At 43.5% G+C, this 22,369-nt stretch overlaps 1 protein-coding gene across 5 annotated transcripts in view; it reads left to right on the plus strand.

The window, feature by feature from the left end:
• Nucleotides 1-7,697: 7,697 nt before the first annotated feature.
• The window catches only part of JCAD (junctional cadherin 5 associated), a 91,007-nt gene continuing 76,335 nt past the window's right edge, over nt 7,698-22,369 (plus strand). For all 5 annotated transcript variants that reach the window (XM_084619243.1, XM_084619242.1, XM_084619241.1 and 2 more), the window contains exon 1: nt 7,698-7,839. The gene's annotated coding sequence lies outside the window, so the exon portion shown is untranslated. The remainder of the gene's footprint in view (nt 7,840-22,369) is intronic.

Raw genomic sequence — 22,369 nt, forward strand, 5'->3', positions numbered from 1 at the left:
CCCACAAATAGCGAGGCACTTCTGGAACAAATTACAATAAGGAACTTATAATAAGGTATTGTTATATCAAAAAATTTAGGGCCAAGTTATCTTCTCAAGTACAGGCAAATCCAAGTCTTTGGTCATTTCATTCCTTGAATCCAAGAGCTCCCCTTTTCCAGACCTGTGATCCATGATTGAGTCCACGACTTCGCCTCCTTAAATCCCTTTGTTTCCTCTACCTAACCAAGTGAGCTGTAGCTCATGAAAGCTTATGCTCAAATAAATTGGTTAGTCTCTAAGGTGCCACAAGTACTCCTTTTCTTTTTGCGAATACAGACTAACACGGCTGTTACTCTCAAACCAAAGTTGTTAGTTATTGTGCACCCTTACCAGAACGCCACCTTTCAGCATTATGCTGTGCAGCAGACACATTGCCTCAGTTTCCTCACTCTCTTCCTGGACGCCTAGCTGCCATTGTCTTTTGGGTTGCAGAGACGTAGCCCTCTGACTAGGTCTCCTACTGTTCTACCCTTCTGTGGCAGTCAAAGTCCAAAACAAGCATAAAGCAACATAAACGCTTCTCATTCCTCTGGGAGATCTGCTAGGCACTGCCCTGGTCCTTAGGGTACAGCTCACTGCAGAGTTCACTCAGGTGATTAGCATCCAGCTCAACCTAACCCAGCTGTGAGCAGTCAGCCACTGCAAAGCCAGACCTGAGTTACTATGTCCTCACTGGTGCTGCACTCACCCCTATGTATCACTAGAAGTTCTGGAAGCATATGCCAGAGTTCTTTGTGTGGCTGAGGGTTGAAATGACAGTCTGGACCTATACATAGAATGCTTCCACTGACGTACACAGGCAGAAATTGTGGAAAAACAACATCGCTTGCCGCATAACCTAAGTCATGCAGAACGCAATGCCATCCACAGCCTCAGAAACAACCCTGACATTATAATCAAAGAGGCTGATAAAGGAGGTGCTGTTGTCATCATGAACAGGTCTGACTACCAAAAGGAGGATGTCAGACAACTCTCCAATACCAAATTCTACAGGCCACTTTCCTCAGATCCCACTGAAGAATACACTAAGAAACTGCACCATCTACTCAGGATACTCCCTACACTAACACAGGAACAAATCAACATACCCTTAGAGCCCCGACCGGGGTTATTCTATCTACTACCCAAGATCCGTAAACCCAGGAACCCTGGTTGCCCCATCATCTCGGGCATTGGCACTCTCACTGAAGGACTGTCTGGGTATGTGGACTCTCTACTCAGGCCCTATGCCACTAGCACCAGCTATCTTCGTGACACCACTGATTTCCTGAGAAAACTACAATGCATTGGTGATCTTCCAGAAAACACCATCCTAGCCAACGTCGATGTAGAGGCTCTCTACACAAACATCCCACACACAGATGGAATACAAGCTGTCAGGAACAGTATCCCTGATGATGCCACAGCACAACTGGTTGCTGAGCTCTGTAACTTTATCCTCACGCACAATTATTTCAAATTTGGTGACAATATATACCTCCAGACCCGTGGCACCGCTATGGGAACCCACATGGCCCCACAATATGCCAACATTTTTATGACTGACCTGGAACAACGCTTTTTCAGCTCTTGTCCATTCACGCCCCTTCTCTACCTATATTACATTGATGACATCTTCATCATCTGGACCCATGGGAAGGAAACCCTGGAAGAATTCCACCATGATTTCAACAGCTTCCACCCCACCATCAACCTCAGCCTGGGCCAATCTACGCGGGAGGTCCACTTCCTAGACACCACGGTGCAAATAAGTGACGGTCACTTTAACACCACCCTATACCGAAAACCCACTGACCGCTATGCCTACCTTCATGCCTCCAGCTTCCATCTCGGACACACCACACGATCCATTGTCTACAGCCAAGCGCTGAGGTACAACTGCATTTGCTCCAACCCCTCAGACAGAGACCAACACCTACAAGATCTTCACCAAGCATTCTCAAAACTACGATACCCACATGAGGAAATAAGGAAACAGATCAACAGAGCCAGACGTGTACCCAGAAGCCTCCTGCTGCAAGACAAGCCCAAGAAAGAAACCAACAGAACTCCACTGGCCATCACATACAGTCCTCAGCTAAAACCTCTCCAACGCATCGTCAGTGATCTACAACCCATCCTGGACAACGATCCCACACTTTCACAGGTCTTGGGAGGCAGGCCAGTCCTCGCCCGCAGACAACCTGCCAACCTGAAGCACATTCTCACCAGCAACTACACACTGTGCCATAGTAACTCTAACTCAGGAACCAATCCATGCAACAAACCTCGATGCCAACTTTGCCCACATATCTACACCAGCGACACCATCACAGGACCTAACCAGATCAGCCACACCATCACCGGTTCATTCACCTGCACATCCACCAATGTAATATACACCATCATGTGCCAGCAATGCCACTCTGCTATGTACATCGGCCAAACTGGACAGTCCCTACGTAAAAGGATAAATGGACACAAATCAGATATTAGGAATGGCAATATACAAAAACCTGTAGGAGAACACTTCAACCTCCCTGGACACACAATAGCAGATTTAAAGGTAGCCATCCTGCAGCAAAAAAAACTTCAGGACCAGACTTCAAAGAGAAACTGCTGAGCTTCAGTTCATTTGCAAATTTGACACCATCAGCTCAGCATTAAACAAAGACTGTGAATGGCTAGCCAACTACAAAAGCAGTGAATGGCTCGCCAACTACAAAAGCAGTTTCTCCTCCCTTGGTGTTCACACCTCAACTGCTAGAAGAGGGCCTCATCCTCCCTGACTGAACTAACCTCGTTATCCCTAGCCTGATTATTGCTTGCATATTTATACCTGCCTCTGGATATTTGCACTACATGCATCCGACGAAGTGGGTATTCACCCACGAAAGCTTTTGCTCCAATACATCTGTTAGTCTATAAGGTGCCACAGGACTCTCTGCCGCTTTTACAGATCCAGACTAACATGGCTACCCCTCTGATGCTTGTGTGGCTGAGCCACTCTATGATCCTTTCCCAATGAATTGTGGAAGAATTTGTCTGTCCTTCTACGCACACAGGGGGAATTGTGGGAAAGCAGTGGAGGACTATCGGTACTTGAGTAATTTAGCCTGCATCCTCACTACAAAGTGAGTGGGTTACCGGCCTGAGTGAAAGCAGCACCTGCGCTCTAGCCTATACCGCCAGCTAGGCCCACTAGCTTGGGTTGACAGCACCACCAAATTCAAGCGAGAGGTTTTGTGTGTGGACAGGAATGGGAATTGGGGCAACACTAGAGCTGGGCAACATTTTTCAGACAAATAGTTTGATGAAAAATGCATTTTCAGTTTACCTGAAACTATTCATAAATTTGACATGAATATTTTTGCTACTCACAAAATTGGCTGGAGGAGGAGAAGCAGCAACTACCCTCTTATAACCTTTATTGGTTATGGAACTCACCTGGGGAGCAGGAGATCCAGGTTCAAATGCTCCCTTTTTTGGATTAACCAAATATTCAGATTTGGTTTGACCCAAATGAATTTTTTTGTTGTTGCAATTTTTCAGAACTGCCACTGAACTGAAAAATCAGGTATTCTCCCAGTTCCAGTCAACACCAGAATAAGAGCCTGAAATAACCCTGCAGTAAAGACATACTCTAAGGCATTCTGGGGAAAGTCATATATTTTCCCTATCAGGTTCTCTAAACTGCTTTATTTTGCCAAAAGAGCCAGCTAAGCAAGCAAAATTCCCACCTTGCTTTGAACAGTCTTTACACACCATAGACAGGCCAAATGTACCCCTTTTCCTTCTTGGTAATTCCAATTACAGAACAAAACATAAACCTCAGCCCTGGGCTACCCTACACATTTATGTCGGTTTAACTATGTCACTCAGGGGGTGTGGAAAGCATGAAGCCTGTTTGGTGTCTATGTTTTCCTAGTGCTTGGAAAATCCACCCCCCTGAGAGATGTAGTTGTACCGACCTAACCCCCGATGCAGACAGCACTATGTCCCATCGGGCTACTCCCATCAACATAGCTAGCACCTCGGGGAGGTGGAGTACCTACACCGACAGGAGGAGCTCTCCCATCTGCATAGGGAGCGTCTTCACTGAGTGCTAGAGCAGTGCAGATGCACCACTGCAGCGCTTTAAGCGTAGACAAGCCCTCAGGTCTGAACATTCTCCTCAAGCCTGGCTATTCCTAGGACTTTCCTGCAGGACTTTCTCTGTGCCAGTTGCCTGCTTTCTCTGCCCCAGAGAGATTCTCCAAACCTTCCTATAACCTGATAGGAACTGCTGGATAGCATGAATCAGACAGAATTACTCTGCATCTTTGGATGGGGGGTCAAGCACCAGATCTGGGTTGTTCTGGGTTGTGGAGGGTCACAAGTGAACCCAGATCTGGTTGCTCTGGGAAGAAGGATAAAGGAGTTTGAGGCGCAAGTGGTGTTCTCGTCCATCCTCCCCGTGGAAGGAAAAGGCCTGGGTAGGGACCGTCGAATCGTGGAAGTCAACGAATGGCTACACAGGTGGTGTCGGAGAGAAGGCTTTGGATTCTTTGATCATGGGATGGTGTTCCATGAAGGAGGAGTGCTGGGCAGAGACGGGCTCCATCTTACGAAGAGAGGGAAGAGCATCTTTGCGAGCAGGCTGGCTAACCTAGTGAGGAGGGCTTTAAACTAGGTTCACCGGGGGAAGGAGACCAAAGCCCTGAGGTAAGTGGGAAAGCGGGATACCGGGAGGAAGCACAGGCAGGAACGTCTGTGAGGGGAGGGCTCCTGCCTCATACTGAGAATGAGGGGCGATCAGCAGGTTATCTCAAGTGCTTATATACGAATGCACAAAGCCTTGGAAACAAGCAGGGAGAACTGGAGGTCCTGGTGATGAATGGGGTTGGGGGAGAGAAAACCTTTTGTAGTAATAAACACCCATTTTTTCATGGTTTGTGTGTATAAAAACATCTTCTGTATTTTCCACAGTATGCATCCGATGAAGTGAGCTGTAGCTCATGAAAGCTTATGCTCAAATAAATTGGTTAGTCTCTAAGGTGCCACAAGTACTCCTTTTCTTTTTGCGAATACAGACTAACACGACTGTTACTCTGAATCCTTTTATCCTGTTTGCCTTCTTCTCCCAGCTATTCATCTGGTGACCTAATTACCGGTCTGTAATGTTAGGGTTGGATGGGAGGGGAATAGCCCTATGAAAGTATGTAAAGGGCACTTTGCTTTGGAAGCAGCATGCAGCTTTCAGGTCTGTACTATAATAGCAGCACAGTGCCAGATGAGTGACCATTTATAGCCTATACAACCCAAGAGGGAAAAATTAATAACCTCATTATCAAGGCATGTGTCCTAGTTGCAGATTCAGGCCATTAAGGCACAGGTACACATTTAGATTATGCAGAACTGCACCAGCCAGGTGGAACTTTCAAACAGTGTCATAAGTCAAAACGTGCCTCTGAGAATCACAGAATGCAGGGGATGAGTCTGTAGTGCCCTCCCCACTTTCGGAGGGTGAGGCTCAGAATCCCAGACATCTCCAATAGCTGGCGTGTAGTCAATGGACCTTTAGTTCCACTTCTATCCTACTGACTTTTGAGTGACTAGTGCTCATGGGGACGCTAGCAGGGAGAGACCTTGGGCTGAGGAGATTATAGGGACTGGCTGCAGCTGTACCTGTCCTCTGTGCAGTGGATATAGGAATGAGAAAGCTCCTTGCACCCTCTCCCATTTTGAGGCCCTGCACAGAGATCAGGAACAATCAAGCCCACACTGTTCCAGAAATTGTCAATGACATGGGTTTTCCTGTGACTGTGGTAATAATAAAGAGGTGTCTGGATTAGGAAAGGGATAGATTATGTGGAGACTCACTGGGAGAAAATGGAGAGAGTAGGATGGGCCATAATAGCAGTATCACAAAATCCTACATAAATTTGGGGCTTCTGATCATTTTATTTTCTTGTTTAGATGTATGACTTTGCCTAGTTCACACGTCAAATGCTTAGGGTTCCAATAGCCTCTTCTGTTCCAAATGCAAAATTGGTGTAGCCAGAAAAAATTAGCTAAATTGCGTGAGGCTGGCTCAATCATAAGAAGAGAGGCTTCCAAGGAACATACAGAGTGCTTGGTGCAGGAAGTAGAGTTGGTGAGTCAGAAGGTGGCACTTCCTATGTTTATGGAACAAATGCCCCAGCATGTTATTAGTAAGCATTTTGTCACTAGACAGCTCATTTGGATGAAATGTAAAACAGCTCTTGACCGCCGGGGGTCATTAGGGAGGCACTTGGGCTTAATCCTCAGCCATCGTAAATCAGCATAAATTCCAATGAAGCCAGTGCAGCTCTGCCAATTTACACCAGCTGAAGTTTTGACCCCACACCCCTCATTTCATTTTCACAAGAGTTAGGGTATTGATCTTGATATATTGGCCAAATTCCAACTCAGGTAATTACAGTACTTGCTGCTTGCTTAACCCTACTGTAGTTTCAGCTGGCTATGCTATTCCCCGCTTCCTACCCTAAACTTTGGGGTAGTGTTCCTGTGCTCTATTAAACAGCTTCCGCATTTCACCCCAGTAGCAGCTATATTTTAGTGGTGAGTGAAATGATATCTGCTGATAGTTTACAAATGAGTCAATTATGCTTGTAAAGCACTTAGGAATGCTTTGGGATGAAAAGCATTATGTAAATGGAAGATGATATTATTTGTAGATCTCAAGTTTACTCAAAATGGAGCCAAATTTCCATTCATGGTGTTTTTGTTGTCAAGGGCAGATTGGAGTGTATTCTTGTTTTCACTGTTTTTTTCCCATGCGAATGATTTGCCTCTGTTAAGTTCAAAATTCAAGGGCATGTTTTATTTACAAAAATGACTTTTGGCTCAGAAAGGAGGCCTATTGGCTGCAATTTTTGTAAATCATTGCTTTTGAGGTGAGCACTGAAGTCTGTCACTTAGCCCATGCCAAACCATGATACTTTACCACTGTGTCTGTTATGAGAAACCAGGCAATGAATAGAGATTTTCAGCTTGATTTTTTAAAAAGTTTTGTGGGCACAAGTTTTTTCCTGCATTTAATTGTGATTACAGCTGTCTGTGAGTGCAAATGAGAGTTTCAAGAGCTCTCATTATCTCCTTGCTCCTGCTGACACCTATGCACCTACAAAACTGGAGAGCCTGGGGAGGCCCCTTTACAAATGTTGCTTTTTATTCTAAAAAGATGCTGTTTGCCTTACTGAAATATTACATCTAACTATGTAATTGGCATGGACCATGATCAATCAAATTGCTCTGATGTCTGATGAAACACATCCTAACAGGTGTTGGGAACATTACTGTATAAGGTACTGTACCTTGTATAGGTTAGTCTGTAGAGTTCATCTGTTGTGTCTCACTTGTGTCAGTATCTAGCATTCCACACATGCCTTTTATTTAGGAAAGAACACAAAAGTATGTTATCTTATTCCTCTGGAATTTTCCACAGTTATTTAACATGTTAGTTTAGTCATAATTGGTTTGAGGGCTCTTGAAATTTATATCTCAGAAGTTCTTATTTACATCAGGTTTAGAGTAGTTAATTTCACTTGAGGTAAACGTGAAGCATTAGATTGCAAACGTACCTAATCCATCTCTCCTCCCCCATGACCAGAAATCCTGTGGTTAAAATAACACAGCCTCTATTCAGAGCACAAACTTAGAGCTGCTGGCTGAAGCAGACTTGGGATTTAGAGAACTCTCAGCAGATGAGTCTGTTAGGGTTTTGATGGGGTTTTTTTTATCCTACTTCTGATCCATGAGAGGAAACCAGGATCTCTCCTGTTTGCATGCAAGGTAAAAATTTCCTGCAATCTGTGTATCTATAGCTATGTGTGTGAAAACTGCAAAAATGTTGCTACTAATAGAGCAAGAAGCATTTGGCAAATGGCTTCACAATCTTTAACTGTTAATCTGGTCTTGTGGCTATTTCAATACAACAGGAGTGAAATGATGAAACGATAAGCTTACACTGAGAGAGGAGAGCAGCACGGATTCTCTGTCACATGGAAAAGAGGCTGAGTGTTTAGGGAATAGATAAAACAGGGTTTGGTGCAGTAACAAAACTGGATTTTATTCTGTTCGAGACAGCCTAATGCTAAACTAGAACCTGATCTGTTTTGTTGAATGTTAAGTGCAGTCACTCCCAGGGTTGTCTGACCAGTGTAATCTCCATGCAAAAGGCTAAAGCTGTGCATTCTAGGATCACACTGGATATGTTTACAGTGTATAGGGTAGTGCTATTAAATAACAACAGAGCTATTATTCTGGAGTATTTTTGATGCAGTGTTGCCAGATAATTAAGTGCCTTTATATTAGCTGTGTTGCTTTCCAAGACACAGTGTAGTAAAAGATCACCTCTTTCTTGAAACCCTATTTGATTCTGAAATGCAGGCATGAAACATAGTGCTCCAAATAGAGGTTGAACTGTATTCAGAGGTTTGAACTGTACAGTTGTACCTGCCCTGCTTCTCCTCCACAGTTTAGATCATCACAGATCCTGGGCATGAAATCAGTCCTTAGGGTCTTCATTCTTGGAAATCTGCGGTCACATCATCTGAAAATACTGGCAATGTCCATTACTGAGATAATTGCTTGTTCAATTTGTTTTCATGTTGCCACTCACTAGCTTGCCCCATTCCCGGGCTCTTTGTGTTCTGCCTAACTGCACACAACACCAAACAAATGCTGTTACAGGTGGCACTCTGAATCCTCCAGCCCATTCACATTTTGAGGCGTTAACTTGCCCACTGCCCCCTCTCTTCCAGTTCATCCCTTTTCTCTGTTTGATAGCTGCTAGAATGGTTTTTTACATAGCTTCAGCCTGTGGGCTGTATTCATACAATAAGTGGCCGCCACCTGCCCTTGCTATCCCCAACATGCATCACCTCCCACAGTATGTCCTGAACTCCGCTGGTCCTAGGGAGAAACAGGGATAGCAAAGTCAGGGTTCTCATGCCACAGACTATGCAATGCCACTATAAAGACACTGGGTTGGCAAAGCCACGCACATCTTTAAAACTGACAGTGCCTCATTGTCTTGGAGAGAGAAATGCAGCTTTTATCGCTCCATACCACCGCTCGCTTTGTGGTATGGAACACAGGGAACTATAGTGAATACGCATGCACAGCTTTCAGTGATACCCATGAACAGTAAGCCATATTAAAGAGGCAGCCAAGAGGAGAGTGAATATTCTCAGGACAAAGAAATGTGGTTAGGCAGCAACTATAAAATTTCCGTATAGAAAGTCAAGCTGATGTCATTTTAACTGTACAGGCTAGTGCCAAGAATTGTAAGTTCCGTATCAAGATTCAGAGGAAAAAAACCCCCACATACTCACAATTTGTTCATGTGGAAAAATGAACTTTTATGGAAGATATTTATGGGAACCTGCCAGAGGAGTATGTGTTGTATTATTTTTTTATTGATAATGATACATATGTTCAGAGAACCATTATATTTTACTGTAAACTCCCTTTACCCAAGAAAGGAGAAGCTCAAATGTGCATGAATGTTATGGAGGGAAGATGGTTTCAGCAAAACTGGTTGATATATAAGCAGAGCTGGCAGGGTAAGAAGAACTGTTAAGGGCACAAAAGACTTATTCATGTCCTTGAATTCACGTTTTCTCCCAGTGACTTTGGGAAGATGCACATGAAATGAATAGCATTGCCAGCCTTTCTCTGGTTCTACTGTTTGAATGTTGTGATATATACAGCACCATAGATGGGCATGGTATGAATGCAGATGATTGAAATGTAAAATGGAGGTCCTGACCACTTGGGGGTCCCACCTACTTTCCAACATAGGTAATTAGGTTCTGCCTGTCTAAATTCCCCCTGGGAATTCAAGTTGTTGGGCATCTTTCACTTTCTGCCCTATCCTGTTGTGTAGTTTTATGCACTATTGAACAGCTGCTGTGCCTCACCACAAAGGTGGCTGTATACTAGAGGTGTACAGAGATAGTTTAGGCAATGCTGCCAAACCTTCAGCTGAGGGGGCCTTGGATTATGAGGATCCCAGCCCATCAGAGATGAGTTGAAATGTCGCGGTGATACTTGTGGCTTATGTTCCAGTGACGTGTTTTGTGGAGAACAACCTGCTGTGCACTGACTGAGAGTTCTGTAGGGATAACCTGAGGAACTGAGATGTCTCCCTCTTTATTGCAGCACTGCCTGACCCACAGCACAGCTTCTCCTTCCCCCTATTTAAGAGGACACCTCCATCCACCGTTCTCCTTACTCCATTTGCAAGCATACATACCAGTTCTGGACACATTCCCTGTGTTTGAACCCTCCCCTGGTGCAGGCAGTTTGAGGGACAGAAGTCTGTATAATCTGACCTAGCACAAAGGAGCGCTGGCTTTGAGGCTGAATCAGTTACTGCTTCTGAGTGCTCTGAGATGCTCATGTGAAAGCTACTAAAGAAGAAATCATTATAGTATGTTCATTATTAGTGTTGTTTATTTACTATCTACTGGGTGAATGTGGTGCTCAGGAAGGTGGTGGACTAATATAACAGTTGGATTATAGTCCAGGAATGTGATCACCATTGTGCCTAGTGCAGGCAGGTACAAGCTTCTTCACTTGGCTCTAGAAGAGCATCTCACTCCTAACCTGCAACACTTGCTGTCCCAGTCCTTTCATTGTTAGTATTAACAGTGCAGTAGCTGGCACATATGACAAACATCTCTCAAGAACTCACCTGACACCATCCAACTCATTTTTATTTCTAACCCAGTTGGGATTTGAACTCAGCTCTTACTGCACTGCTTACCCCAGATAGTTATTCTTTATATTTGGTTTGCTACAACCCATTCGGTTATTGTTTAAACCAATAATTACTGTAGTACTGTTATTGGGGATCTGGTTGGAGAGTTGGTATTTGCTGCAGAGTAATGGACATGAAGCTAATTCTGCAGTTCCTCACAGAAAAATCCCAAGGCACAATTTAGAGCAGGGTCATGGCTGCTCTAAGTTGCTCAGGCTGCCCAAATCTCAGGGGCTGTTCCAGCAGGGCAAGGATTCCCAGGGCATGGGGACACTCTAGCCATACCCTTTTTCCCCACCCACACCCCCTCCACCACAGACTGGGGGGAAGACAGCATAAAGGCCATTACCCCAGGCATATTCCACCTGGCGATTTCCTCATGCTGGAAGATTATTCAGGCAGCTTGGTCTGCCATCTGTACAGTGGCTTTGTGCTAGCAGACTGGTACAAAGAACTGCAGCAGGTGTCAGAATCTGTTCCTGTGTTATGATCAAACCAGTAAGATGAGGTAAGTGAAATATGTGATGAAGAATTCAGATAACTGCAGAAAGGATTTTGTCTCTCAAGGAATACAGTCTTAGGTGACAATACAATCTCTTGTAACAAATTTTCTTGATGTTCCAAACAATATGTTTCTATATAAAACACATCACACTCTATAATAAGCCTCATGTTATCTTCACTAAACAATGTGTACATTTGGAGATGTGAGACCCCTAAAGAAGTTTATAAACTTCAGGGTTAATACAAAAAAACCCCTGATTTGTAAGACTTGGTTTGTTTTCTATTGGCTTGTGATTCAGTTCCAACTGAGGAGTGAATAGAGGTCTGGTAACAGAGAAAGAACAATACCTGGCCTTACTTTTTCATTAACAGTAGAAGTAGGCAGATAGATAACTAATTATTAGACTCCCACTAAGTGGGTGCTTTAGGTATGTGCTTTCATTCTTGTGATTTTGGGTATGTCTGCATTACAATTAATAACCCCCAGCTGGCCCAGCTCAGGCTAAGGAGCTGTTTAATTATACTGTAGATGCTCGGACTGGAGCCCAAACTCTGAGACCCTGCTAGGTGGAAGGGTCCCAAAGTAGGGCTGAGCCCGAACATCTCCACCGCAATTACACAGCCCCTTAGCCCAAGCCCCGTGATCCCAAGTTGGCTGGCATGGGCCAGCTGCAGGTGTCTAACTGCAGTGTAGACATCCCCTCAGTTACTTGTATGTCATACTGTTCTGAAACGTGAGGCACCCTGTGAGCCTGTTGTTTCACTGTGTGTCAAATACTTCAAAGCAGAGAAGGCATCTAGAGGACGAATCAGGGAAGGTTGGAGAATTCCCTTGCTAGTGATGCTGGGTGAATTTAGGAAGGAAGCAGCAATGAGGAACAAACCACTGGGCATAAGCAGTGAGCGGAATTTGTGTCAGTTCTTAACTAGTGCTGTCCAACGTACCAACTCCTGGATATCCATCAGATGTTTATCTCCTGGACTGTTGAAATTACCTGGTATGTTATGATGGTATCAGTGCAATGTAAATGTAGTTGCACAGAAGCATGTGTGAAGACAAGGGGTTAATGTACTACCTCTTGTTTGAGAATATGTAAATCGGTAAAAATAAGCAGACATGACCTAGAGCCACAAAACGTAGGGGATAGTTCTTTGCACTCTTTTAATGCCTCCCTCATCCAAGGGCTGATTTCAAATACCCCAAAGTCCTGTTCAGATCAGGAGCTGAATCTAGGTGGTGTGATGGGAGAGTGGGTGTTTCACCACTTTAAAGAGATAAGTCCCCTCTGGGAAATTCAGATCCAGATGCTGGTTTTGATTCTGAACTCCCCTAAAGTTTTGGCCCATTTTTAAAATTAAATGTATAAATTGCCAGAGCAAATGTAAGTAATAGAATAGAATATATGCAGGGCGCTAATCACATCAAAAGCACTGAAGTTTTGGTGTCTGGTCAAAGCCTCTTGATACAGAAATGATATTCCCTTTTACTTAATAGCGTGGCGTCTTGGCAGTGTGTTCCATTTCTCTCTCTCTCTCTCTGTCTCTCTTTCTCTTATTTTGCAGGTACTGAAGCTTGGCTGTTTATGCTCTTGGCATTTTCTACCTGCAGGGGAAAAAGTGCCTCCTTTTGTTAAACCTCTGATGTTAAACTTTGCACTGTGCTGAGTTACGCTGCCCAACTCCATGCGGTGCCCAAAAGGGGCCATAGGAGCCTAACAAACATAACTCTTGTGGTTTCCATCCCTGTGCCCCACACAGATCACAAAGGTTTTAAAATGAAAATGTACCTAGAACTTCCAGTCCTTCTAGCATCAGGGGCAATCACCAAGCCATTGTCAAAGAGCTGCCACAACACATGATGGAGCATAACTTGACATTCCTCCTTTTGCCCCTCCCCCATCCCATGCTCACTCAGAATGTCTACCCTGAAACCTGTAGTTCTGAGTAGGGACTTGTGCAGTATCCACTGTAAGTTAACTATCATCTGTGACAGCATTTCACACTAGTGGCTAAATTCTCTGTTTACGTACACCCTGGGCAATTTTACCAATTTAGACAAAGTTGAAAAGGGTGTATGTCGGCACAGAACGGGCTTTATTTACTGTGTACTAAACTTTGCTGCAATCACTCACATATACTTCAGTGAAAAGTAAACATTAAAATAGAAATACTGTTGTCAATACTGCATCTTGAAGAAACACAAATAGCCTCCTCCATCTTCTTTATTCCATGATGAAGATCTCTCTCTCTCTCACACACACACACACTTTTCACATGTTGAAACAGTCTACTTTTGACTCACACAATGCACCCTTCCTTTGGTAGGAACCTCCTTTAAATATGAATCAAGACAAAATAATGTCCACTAAGCCATTCCTATTTTACCCATGTTATTTTAGTGGATCTCATTTTGTAAAAGGTCTGAGATCTTCTTATTGATATGCAGATCATGCCAAGGGGCTGCCACAATCACAATGCAGAGTGTCACACAATCTCTCAGAGTCAATTTTTGCAAGTTTTCCTATTGGTATTATTGCTGTCCCAGAAATTAAATATTTTAATGACTTCCAGGAAGAGGAATTGTTTTGGTCCACAGTCAATTATTTCTGAAGACATGCAGTGCTAACAGCATGGGTTCTTTTTCTCTTGTCAGTAATAAGCATTAACTCTTATAAACTTGTGTGAAAATACAAAACATCTTTATCAAATATTTGTTTTAACTTAAAATAACTGAATTTTTAAACCAAATTTGATTAAGTAATAATTCTTCAAGAGAGGGATCATCTAGTGTTTTTTTTCCACAGGTCTGGAACGTCAGGACTGAGTTGTAGTCTGAACTGTTCACGTTGACTTCTGTAGTCATGTGTAGAACACTAAGGACCAAGAGTCAGATGACTAAAGTGAGGCACCTCAATAAATGGCCTGATTTCAGAAATGCTCAATACTCACAGCTCTCACTGAAGTCAACACAAGCTCTGTGTGCTCTCTGTTCCTTGCCTAAAAAGGCCTAGATTCACAGAAGTACTTAAATGCCTAAAGTCCGATTTAGGAGCCTAGGTCTGGTTTTAGGTTTCTAAGTCTCAGTTTTAGGCTCCACTGTGATTCACTTGTAGGTGCCTAAACTCACTTGGTGCCTAAATTGTTTCAGCAAAAAGCTTCCTAGGCAGCTGTGTTTTTGCAAAAAAGGCACAGGCTTCTAACTCCAAAGAGAGTCCCAGGTCGTGAATTGCTAGCAGAGAGGCTGCAGGGAGATGCCTATATCTTCATGGGAGAGGCAGGGCTTAGCAAACACCCCTCTAGTTGGCATCTGCCACTGATTAGCTTAGGCAGCTCCCTGCCTTGCATGTTGGCTTTTGTGAATTTCTGTCCTGTCTTTCTTGATTTTACTTCCTTAATCATCCACCATTTTGATGCAAACAAGCAGTGACAAAACCTCTGCAAACATAGATTTGGGGTAGAAAACTGATTCTTCACTTTTAAATGGTAGAAGAGAAGGAAGAGACACAGGATTATGATCCATCACCTATAAATCAGCCTCGTCTTCTTGTTCTAGGCCATTTGGGTTTAGTCATTATGGCAAAACAATGGAAAGAGTCCATTGCGTCTCTGAATCATTTTTTGATCTTGTCCTTCTGTGGTTCGAGTTCTTTCTTGTTAATTACATCAAGCCAGATTTCCACAGAAACTACAACAGTAGTGTCATCAGTCTGCAATCTGTCAAGCCCCTCTGAAACCTTCAGTTGCTTCTGTAAACTTAGTGTTTTTCTGTAGAGTCCCTTGTGCGCTGTTTGAATCGAAACCCTTCTTGTACTGAGTGCAACTCTCAACATACTTATGGTAGTTTTGAACTAACTGAAGAGACTCATTCTCCAGACAGTTCCACTGAGTGTTATCAGGAGAGATGGGGTGTCAGTCAACCTTTTCATTCAATCAACCATGAGCCTGATGATGGCTGCAGAAGCATTTTTGAATTTGCACAATGCACTGTAACACTGCATTAGATATTACAGTTTTTCCAATAAGGTTAATATATTATGCTGAACATCTAGACCTCAGTAGTTCTCATCCTTTTCATTCTATTTTCATTGACTGAGCAACTGCAAAAAAACCTTTTGTCATACTGTTCTCTAAATTACTGGATGGCATCTGTGGCAAAATGGATGCAATGTTCCACAGTTTAATTTCAGATGTACAATAAATACTTCATTACCTCAATCCATTAAGCAGAAACGCGTTTTTCCCTGTTAGGGAACTTGTAGCCATTATTCAGCCATTCCTCATGTTCAGCCAACCATCCTGCATTCGTATCAATGTTGATTCTTTAGGCTCTTCCTTTAATTTTCCGCACTGTCTTCACTTGCATCACGTAGTAATGGGCTTGTGAGTTTAAATCTGTCCAGAAGAATATATCCAGGGAGAAGGGCTTCAGTTATTTCTTTAAATTGCTATTTTGTGCTACATTATCTGAACAGTACCTTATTAACACAAATGAAGCTTAGAACTTTTCTTTCTTTTCAAGTTTAAGTCTTTGCCTTTCCGTTGTTTTTATAACATAGTTTCCAGACTAAGAGCATGTTAAGGAGAGCTGGTTGAAAATCACTATGGTCATGTGACTCCCCTAGTGCATCACAGTGGTTCAACCAAGGGGTAGAACTGACTAAAATGGGAGCTGTGAGTGCTCAGCACTTCAGAGAATCAGGCCACTTGTATTTAGGTACTTAACTTTAGGCATCTATGCTTGAAAATTCTGGCCAAGGCGTTTAAAATTAGAAATTAGAAACCATTTTTGAAAATGAGGCCTCAACCTCTCCGCTTCATTTTCCCCATCTGTAAAGCTTGGATAATAATAGTTGCCTAAGGAGCTGTAGTGATGAATTCTATAGTATCTGTAGAGCTCTATGAACATGGAAAGCTGGATAAGTGCTAATTATTAATTATTATGTAGTCATTCCAGTCAAATTGAGACTAAATTATCCAAACACAAACCCAAAATATATATATCAGTCTTGCTATTTTCCAAATAGCATCTAGCAGCAATCTTGGCACTATAAATTGTTTACACCGAACCATGGGTACTTTAACCGTGTAAGTTATTTAATATCGTTTTGTCAGTCAGATAAGGAAACATTTTGAACAGCTCCTGAACTCCAAAGCAAGCTACAACTGCACTAGCAAAGCATATTGCTGACCAACTCTGAACTGATAGGTTGCCCTGACTTATACCCTGTGCAACCCCACTAAAGTTAATGGAATTGTCCAGGGTGTAACTTGGGGCAGTATTGGCTCATTGTGGGTTATTTTTTAAATTCCTAACCCTTTTAGAACTAATAAGATGAACAAGCCAATTAAAGGTGTTCACAACAGAACCACTTTCCTTCAGTTCTAAATACTATACTGCTGTGAGACAAATCCTCATAATCCTCTTATCCTGAATCGGTCGTGTTGGGGGGCTCTGCAGCATTAGGGATGAACAGAATCCCTGCATGAGTCACTATTACAACCTCAGTGTTCGGACTCCAGTGTGGGCTCAGATACCACAGCAGGAAGAGCAGTGTAGGAAAAAAGAGGGTTTGGGATCCATATTGCTGCAGATCCTCTGCATAATTGGGCACCCGTTCCACTACCTTTGCCTCCCACATGTCTGTGATGGAAGGGTGGATTTGTTTCTATGAACTCAAGCGGTGCTGTTATGAACTCCATTGCCTGCTAGTTTTAGTGACAGGCCATTGTGCTTTTGAAAATGCACCAGTTAAAGAGGCTGATCCAAGCTGTGTATCTGCAGCATTCAAACTCCTGTGTGGTTTAGGATGGTATTTTATGAAATATTTCTTGATATTTCCTATGACTATCTGATTTTTGTTCCTTTCAGGATTCAATGCATTATACCAGTTCACTTCCCTATACAAAGGGGAAAGGGGATCATATTACAAGCAGGAATGCTTAAGTCAAACTCTCTGAGCCTTTCCAACAGCAATTTGTTTTGGAACTGAGTGAGTGAGGAGGAGGGGAAATGGGAAGACCACCAAGACTTCAGTATGAGACATGCTATTCCACTTTCAGGGAGATGTAGTCTGGGCAGTCTGCAGATAGGGGTTGAGTCTGCTTCCATTGAAATCAATGGAAAACTTTCCTTGACTTTAATGATGCAGCACTGAGCCCCAAAACATTAATTTAAGGCCTGATCTGAAAAATATGACCAGTCATTGGGCTGGCAAGAGAGAGAATGACTCTGTAGTCCAGTGGTTAGGGCACTGTGATCCTTCAGGGTTGTGAGGCACCTTACTACCATCTGCCCTTAGCGGGAGGAAGCCTGTCTATGGCTGCGAGGAGTCAGCTCCCTAACTTGATTGGCCACAGGCAACACAAGCTCTCCTCTCGTCCTATGCAGGCTCCACTGTCCCTCTGCGGGTTAGTGATAGGTACCTGGAGCCCTTTGAGCATCCGCCTGGGGGGTCCTGCCCCTGCGCCACTGGACACTCACAGTGTCACTGCTCCCAGAGAAGCAGTACACCCCAGCTTATCAGTTTTATCTCCAATCACTGCTCTGTTTAACACACAGCATTTAGATAGGTTTATACACAGGTGCTGACTTTTCCTTTTCCCTGGGGGTGCTCCACCCCTGCTTCGCCCTGAGGCCCTGACCCCACTCCACCCCTTCCCCCAAAGCCCCATCTTGACTTTGCTTCTTCTTGCCCCATCCCCCAAGGCCCTGCCCTCACTCCACTGCCTCCCCCAAGGCCCTGCCCTTGCCCCACCTCTTCCTGCCCCCCTCCGTCCCCTCCCTGAGGCCCCCGCCCACTCGCCGCTCTCCGCCCTCCCCCAAACCTCTCCCCGAACCGCCAAACAGCTGTTTGATGGCAGCACGGCCCCCATTAGCTGTTGGGTGGCAGCGCCCCACCATCAGCTGATGAGCGGGGGCGTAGAACAGCTGTGCCTGGTGGGTGCTGAGCACCGACGGAGTCAGCACCTATGGGTTTATAGTGAAACCCAAGCAAAAGGTTTATTTAACAAATTGATGCAAATGATAGCAAGTGGAAGTGTTAGACGCAAAGGGGTACATATTAAATAAAATCATAACATACATTCTAGAAGTTAGATTTATTTAACTAGATACTTTTCATGTCTTACAGAGCAAAACTCACCCCAAAGTCCTTCCAGGGTTTTCAGCCAGGCCTGGCTGTGATCCTTTTTATATGAGACAAAACACGCTGCAATATGTCCCTTAGGTGAAGGATACTGTGTGTCTCTTTGCAATCCCAGAGATATCAAAACATTCCTTTGATCTTTAGTCATAAACAGACACCCTCCTGCTGTGTGTTTTCTTCCTGTAGATTTCACAATCTCATCAGTTTTGCATTCTTGATTAGCTGGTGGCTCAGTATGCAAATAGACTTACATAATGAAACAGGCAATACACAATGACCAGACAGAGAGATAAACATCTACTGCCCCATGCCTGAACAGAACCTGTCCAAGGCATGTCACCTCCTGGTGACCTGCCTTTAACTTCAAGGCTTTAAGAACATAATTTACAGTATAGGTCCATAAATTCTTAAATATTATCTGGTTTCAGAGTAACAGCTGTGTTAGTTCGTATTCGCAAAAAGAAAAGGAGTACTTGTGGCACCTTAGAGACTAACCAATTTATTTGAGCATAAGCTTTCGTGAGCTACAGCTCACTTCATCGGATGCATTCAGTGGAAAATACAGAAGATCTTTTTATACACACAAACTATGAAAAAATGGGTGTTTACCACTACAAAAGGTTTTCTCTCCTCCCACCCCACTCTCCTGCTGGTAATAGCTTATCTAAAGTGATCGCTCTCCTTACAATGTGTATGATAATCAGGTTGGGCCATTTCCAGCACAAATCTTTTTGTGCTGGAAATGGCCCAACCTGATTATCATACACATTGTAAGGAGAGCGATCACTTGTGCTGGAAATGGCCCAACCTGATTATCATACACATTGTAAGGAGAGCGATCACTTTAGATAAGCTATTACCAGCAGGAGAGTGGGGTGGGGGGAGAGAAAACCTTTTGTAGTGGTAAACACCCATTTTTTCATGGTTTGTGTTTATAAAAAGATGTTCAGTACTTTCCACAGTATGCATCCGATGAAGTGAGCTGTAGCTCACGAAAGCTTATGCTCAAATAAATTGGTTAGTCTCTAAGGTGCCACAAGTACTCCTTTTCTTTTTGCGAATAAAGACTAACACGGCTGTTACTCTGAAACCTCTCCTTACAGTGTGCATGATAAACACCCATTTTTTCATGTTATGTGTGTATATAAATCTCCTCACTGTATTTTCCACTGAATGCATCCGATGAAGTGAGCTGTAGCTCACGAAAGCTTATGCTCAAATAAATTGGTTAGTCTCTAAGGTGCCACAAGTACTCCTTTTCTTTTTGTAAATATTATCTGTATTTCACAATGGTTGCAATGACCAGTGGGCTACTGGCTCTCAGGAGGGACCTTATAGGCCTCCCTGTGGTGAATTACTGTGTACATACTTGACACAAGGATTCTATGCACCCCTTATGCCCTCTGGCAGTTGACAGAGGTTTTTTGGGTCACAGACACTCACCTGGGAGGTGGGAGACCCTGTGTCCCAACCATTCTTCATTACTTATCTAGACAGCTTCAACAGTAGACACTGAAGGAGCCCCACATCAGAATATCCCATAGCTCAGTGGTTAGACTGGTTTCCTGAGGGGAGGGAAACCCCTGATTCTTCCTCTGACAGAATTGGGGGAATTGAACCTGGGTCTCCTACATACTTGGCATGTGCACTAACCACTGGGCTAAAAGCTTGTGTGGAGTGAGACGAATGCATCACTTATTCCTGCAAGAAGCTGTGTAGGCACCTGCAACTAGCTGGCTCCCACTCCCGGCGTGCTAAGCCGTGCGACGTGCCTCCCGGCAGCCTGCACACCATGATGCTCAGCATTGCAATGCCTAAGTCCCTTTGTAGATCTCACCCAGAGCCCGTGGAAGATCCATGGGACAATCTAATTCAAATACAGACCATACAGTGTAGATATATTTGATACATACAACATAGACTCAAACTTCCAGAGACTCTGGTCTCTTTGATTATTTGTTCATGGCTACAGCCATCTATATGTACCTATATTTCTATCTTGCTCTGTATACGTATGTTGATTTTTAGGCAGAAGGAAAGGGAGGAAGTGCTGCATTTTAATAGTATGGAGGAAAGTGCAAAGGTGAGAGCAGAAGAAAGGTACAAATGGAGCATTTAGAATGTAGGCGGAATTAAAATACAAGTGCTATTTTTGAAGTGCCTAATGTATGGTAATAAAGCCTATAAAATTGTTCTTTACATTCAGTTAACATTTCTATGTGCATACATCTGTCTCACACATCATGGTAAAATGTTTTCTAATGTATAAAGGTATATGTAGGAAAAGTGCAATTACTGTACAGATTAAAGTGCTAGTCAGCGGACGTCCATAGAAAATAAGGGTCACATTCAGATTCCATGTTCAATTAATCCAAATGAATCTGGGCATTACCTAGTTCCTACAAGTGCCCTGGGTTACATTCCTACTGTAAAAATCAGGGGCCTGAGCAGCTATTTGCATGTGCAATCACCCAGTTTGCCCACAGAATCCGCGTAACTGCATGTAACTGTAGAGATGCATAGCACATGGGGCTCTCTCTTGAACATGTGGCCCAAAATGTATCATTCTGAACAAAGAGCTGAATTCCCTTTTCCAGTCTGGCCCACTTTGGCCTGCTCTGGTGGCACAAAGGAGCCTAAAAGGATCTCCCCACCTGAAGATTCCTCTACTGTGGAGGAGTCTCCAGCTGTACAAACCAGCGCCTGCATCACCACTTTCTCCAGCCTCCGCTGTAGGGGCCAAATCTAGTCCATGATTCCTTTCAGTGGAGATAATACTAAATCTCTTGAGGCTTTTTACTGAGTTTGTTATTAAGAAACTCTGGCTAATGAGGGATACCACTGTGGAGACAGACATGTGCTATTAACCAAATTCTAAAATAAGAGGTTAAAGAAACTTCTTGGAGACAGATTTGCCCTACACAAAGTGAATTTCTTCTTATCTTTATTACTTTCCGCCCCCCCTGAACCTGTCACTGATTTTTGGTCCATTAGTGATTTTCTTCTTGTCTCTGATTTCTCTGTCAAAGACTCACGAGGTATGAGGGGAATATTGTCAGATCTCATTCACATGATGGAAGAGGCATAAAATCCACTCCATATATCATGTGCCCCTGGTTTCCAACACCACAAAGGATTTCTTCAAGCCCTCCTCATTATCTTGTTTCATACTTTAATAGAAAAGCTAAAAGGCTGGTGACAAATAGCCTCATTTATCACATTTAATAGACTATTCTTTTAAGCCCATGAAATATACACTTTGGGACAAAGGCATGGAAAAATAACACGTCATTTGCACTGGTTTGCTGCCAGATCATATTTAAAAGTTCAAGAAGTATACAAACCAGTTAATTCAGTGTTCTCTCTGTTGCAGCATCCCTCCATTCACACAACCAACTTCTTTCCCTTCAGGTACACACTATAAAGGGTGAAAGGTTGAATATGAGAGTCCTAGATGTGCTTCATTAATAGCACTCATGTTTTTATTAGCAATGTACATATGCAGAGCAAGTGCCCTGCTATTCACAAAGAGTGGAACTGAGTCAAGGCATGGAAGAGCCCCCAAAGCAGAAGAAATACAACAATTCACTGTTCTGGGGGTGGTCAGCTCCCCAGCTTTTTATTATTATTATTATTATTAATTATTTTTTATATTACAGCCCCTAACTGAGATTGGGATCCCATTGTGCTAAGTGCTGTACAGAGATATCATGACAGACACTCCCTGCCCCAAAGAGCTTACCATCTAAATAAACAGTCAAAGGATGGGAGAGAAAATGGCCACATGCAGAGATGAAGTTACTCGCCCAAGCTCCCACAGCAGACCATTGGCAGCACAGGGATTTGAATCTTGGTTTCCTGCATCCTAGTCTGGCGCCTTGGCCATTGCTCTATGTTGCCTCTCGGG

Source organism: Lepidochelys olivacea (assembly GCF_965140295.1).
Source record: "Lepidochelys olivacea isolate rLepOli2 genome assembly, chromosome: 2".
NCBI lineage: Eukaryota > Metazoa > Chordata > Testudines > Cheloniidae > Lepidochelys > Lepidochelys olivacea.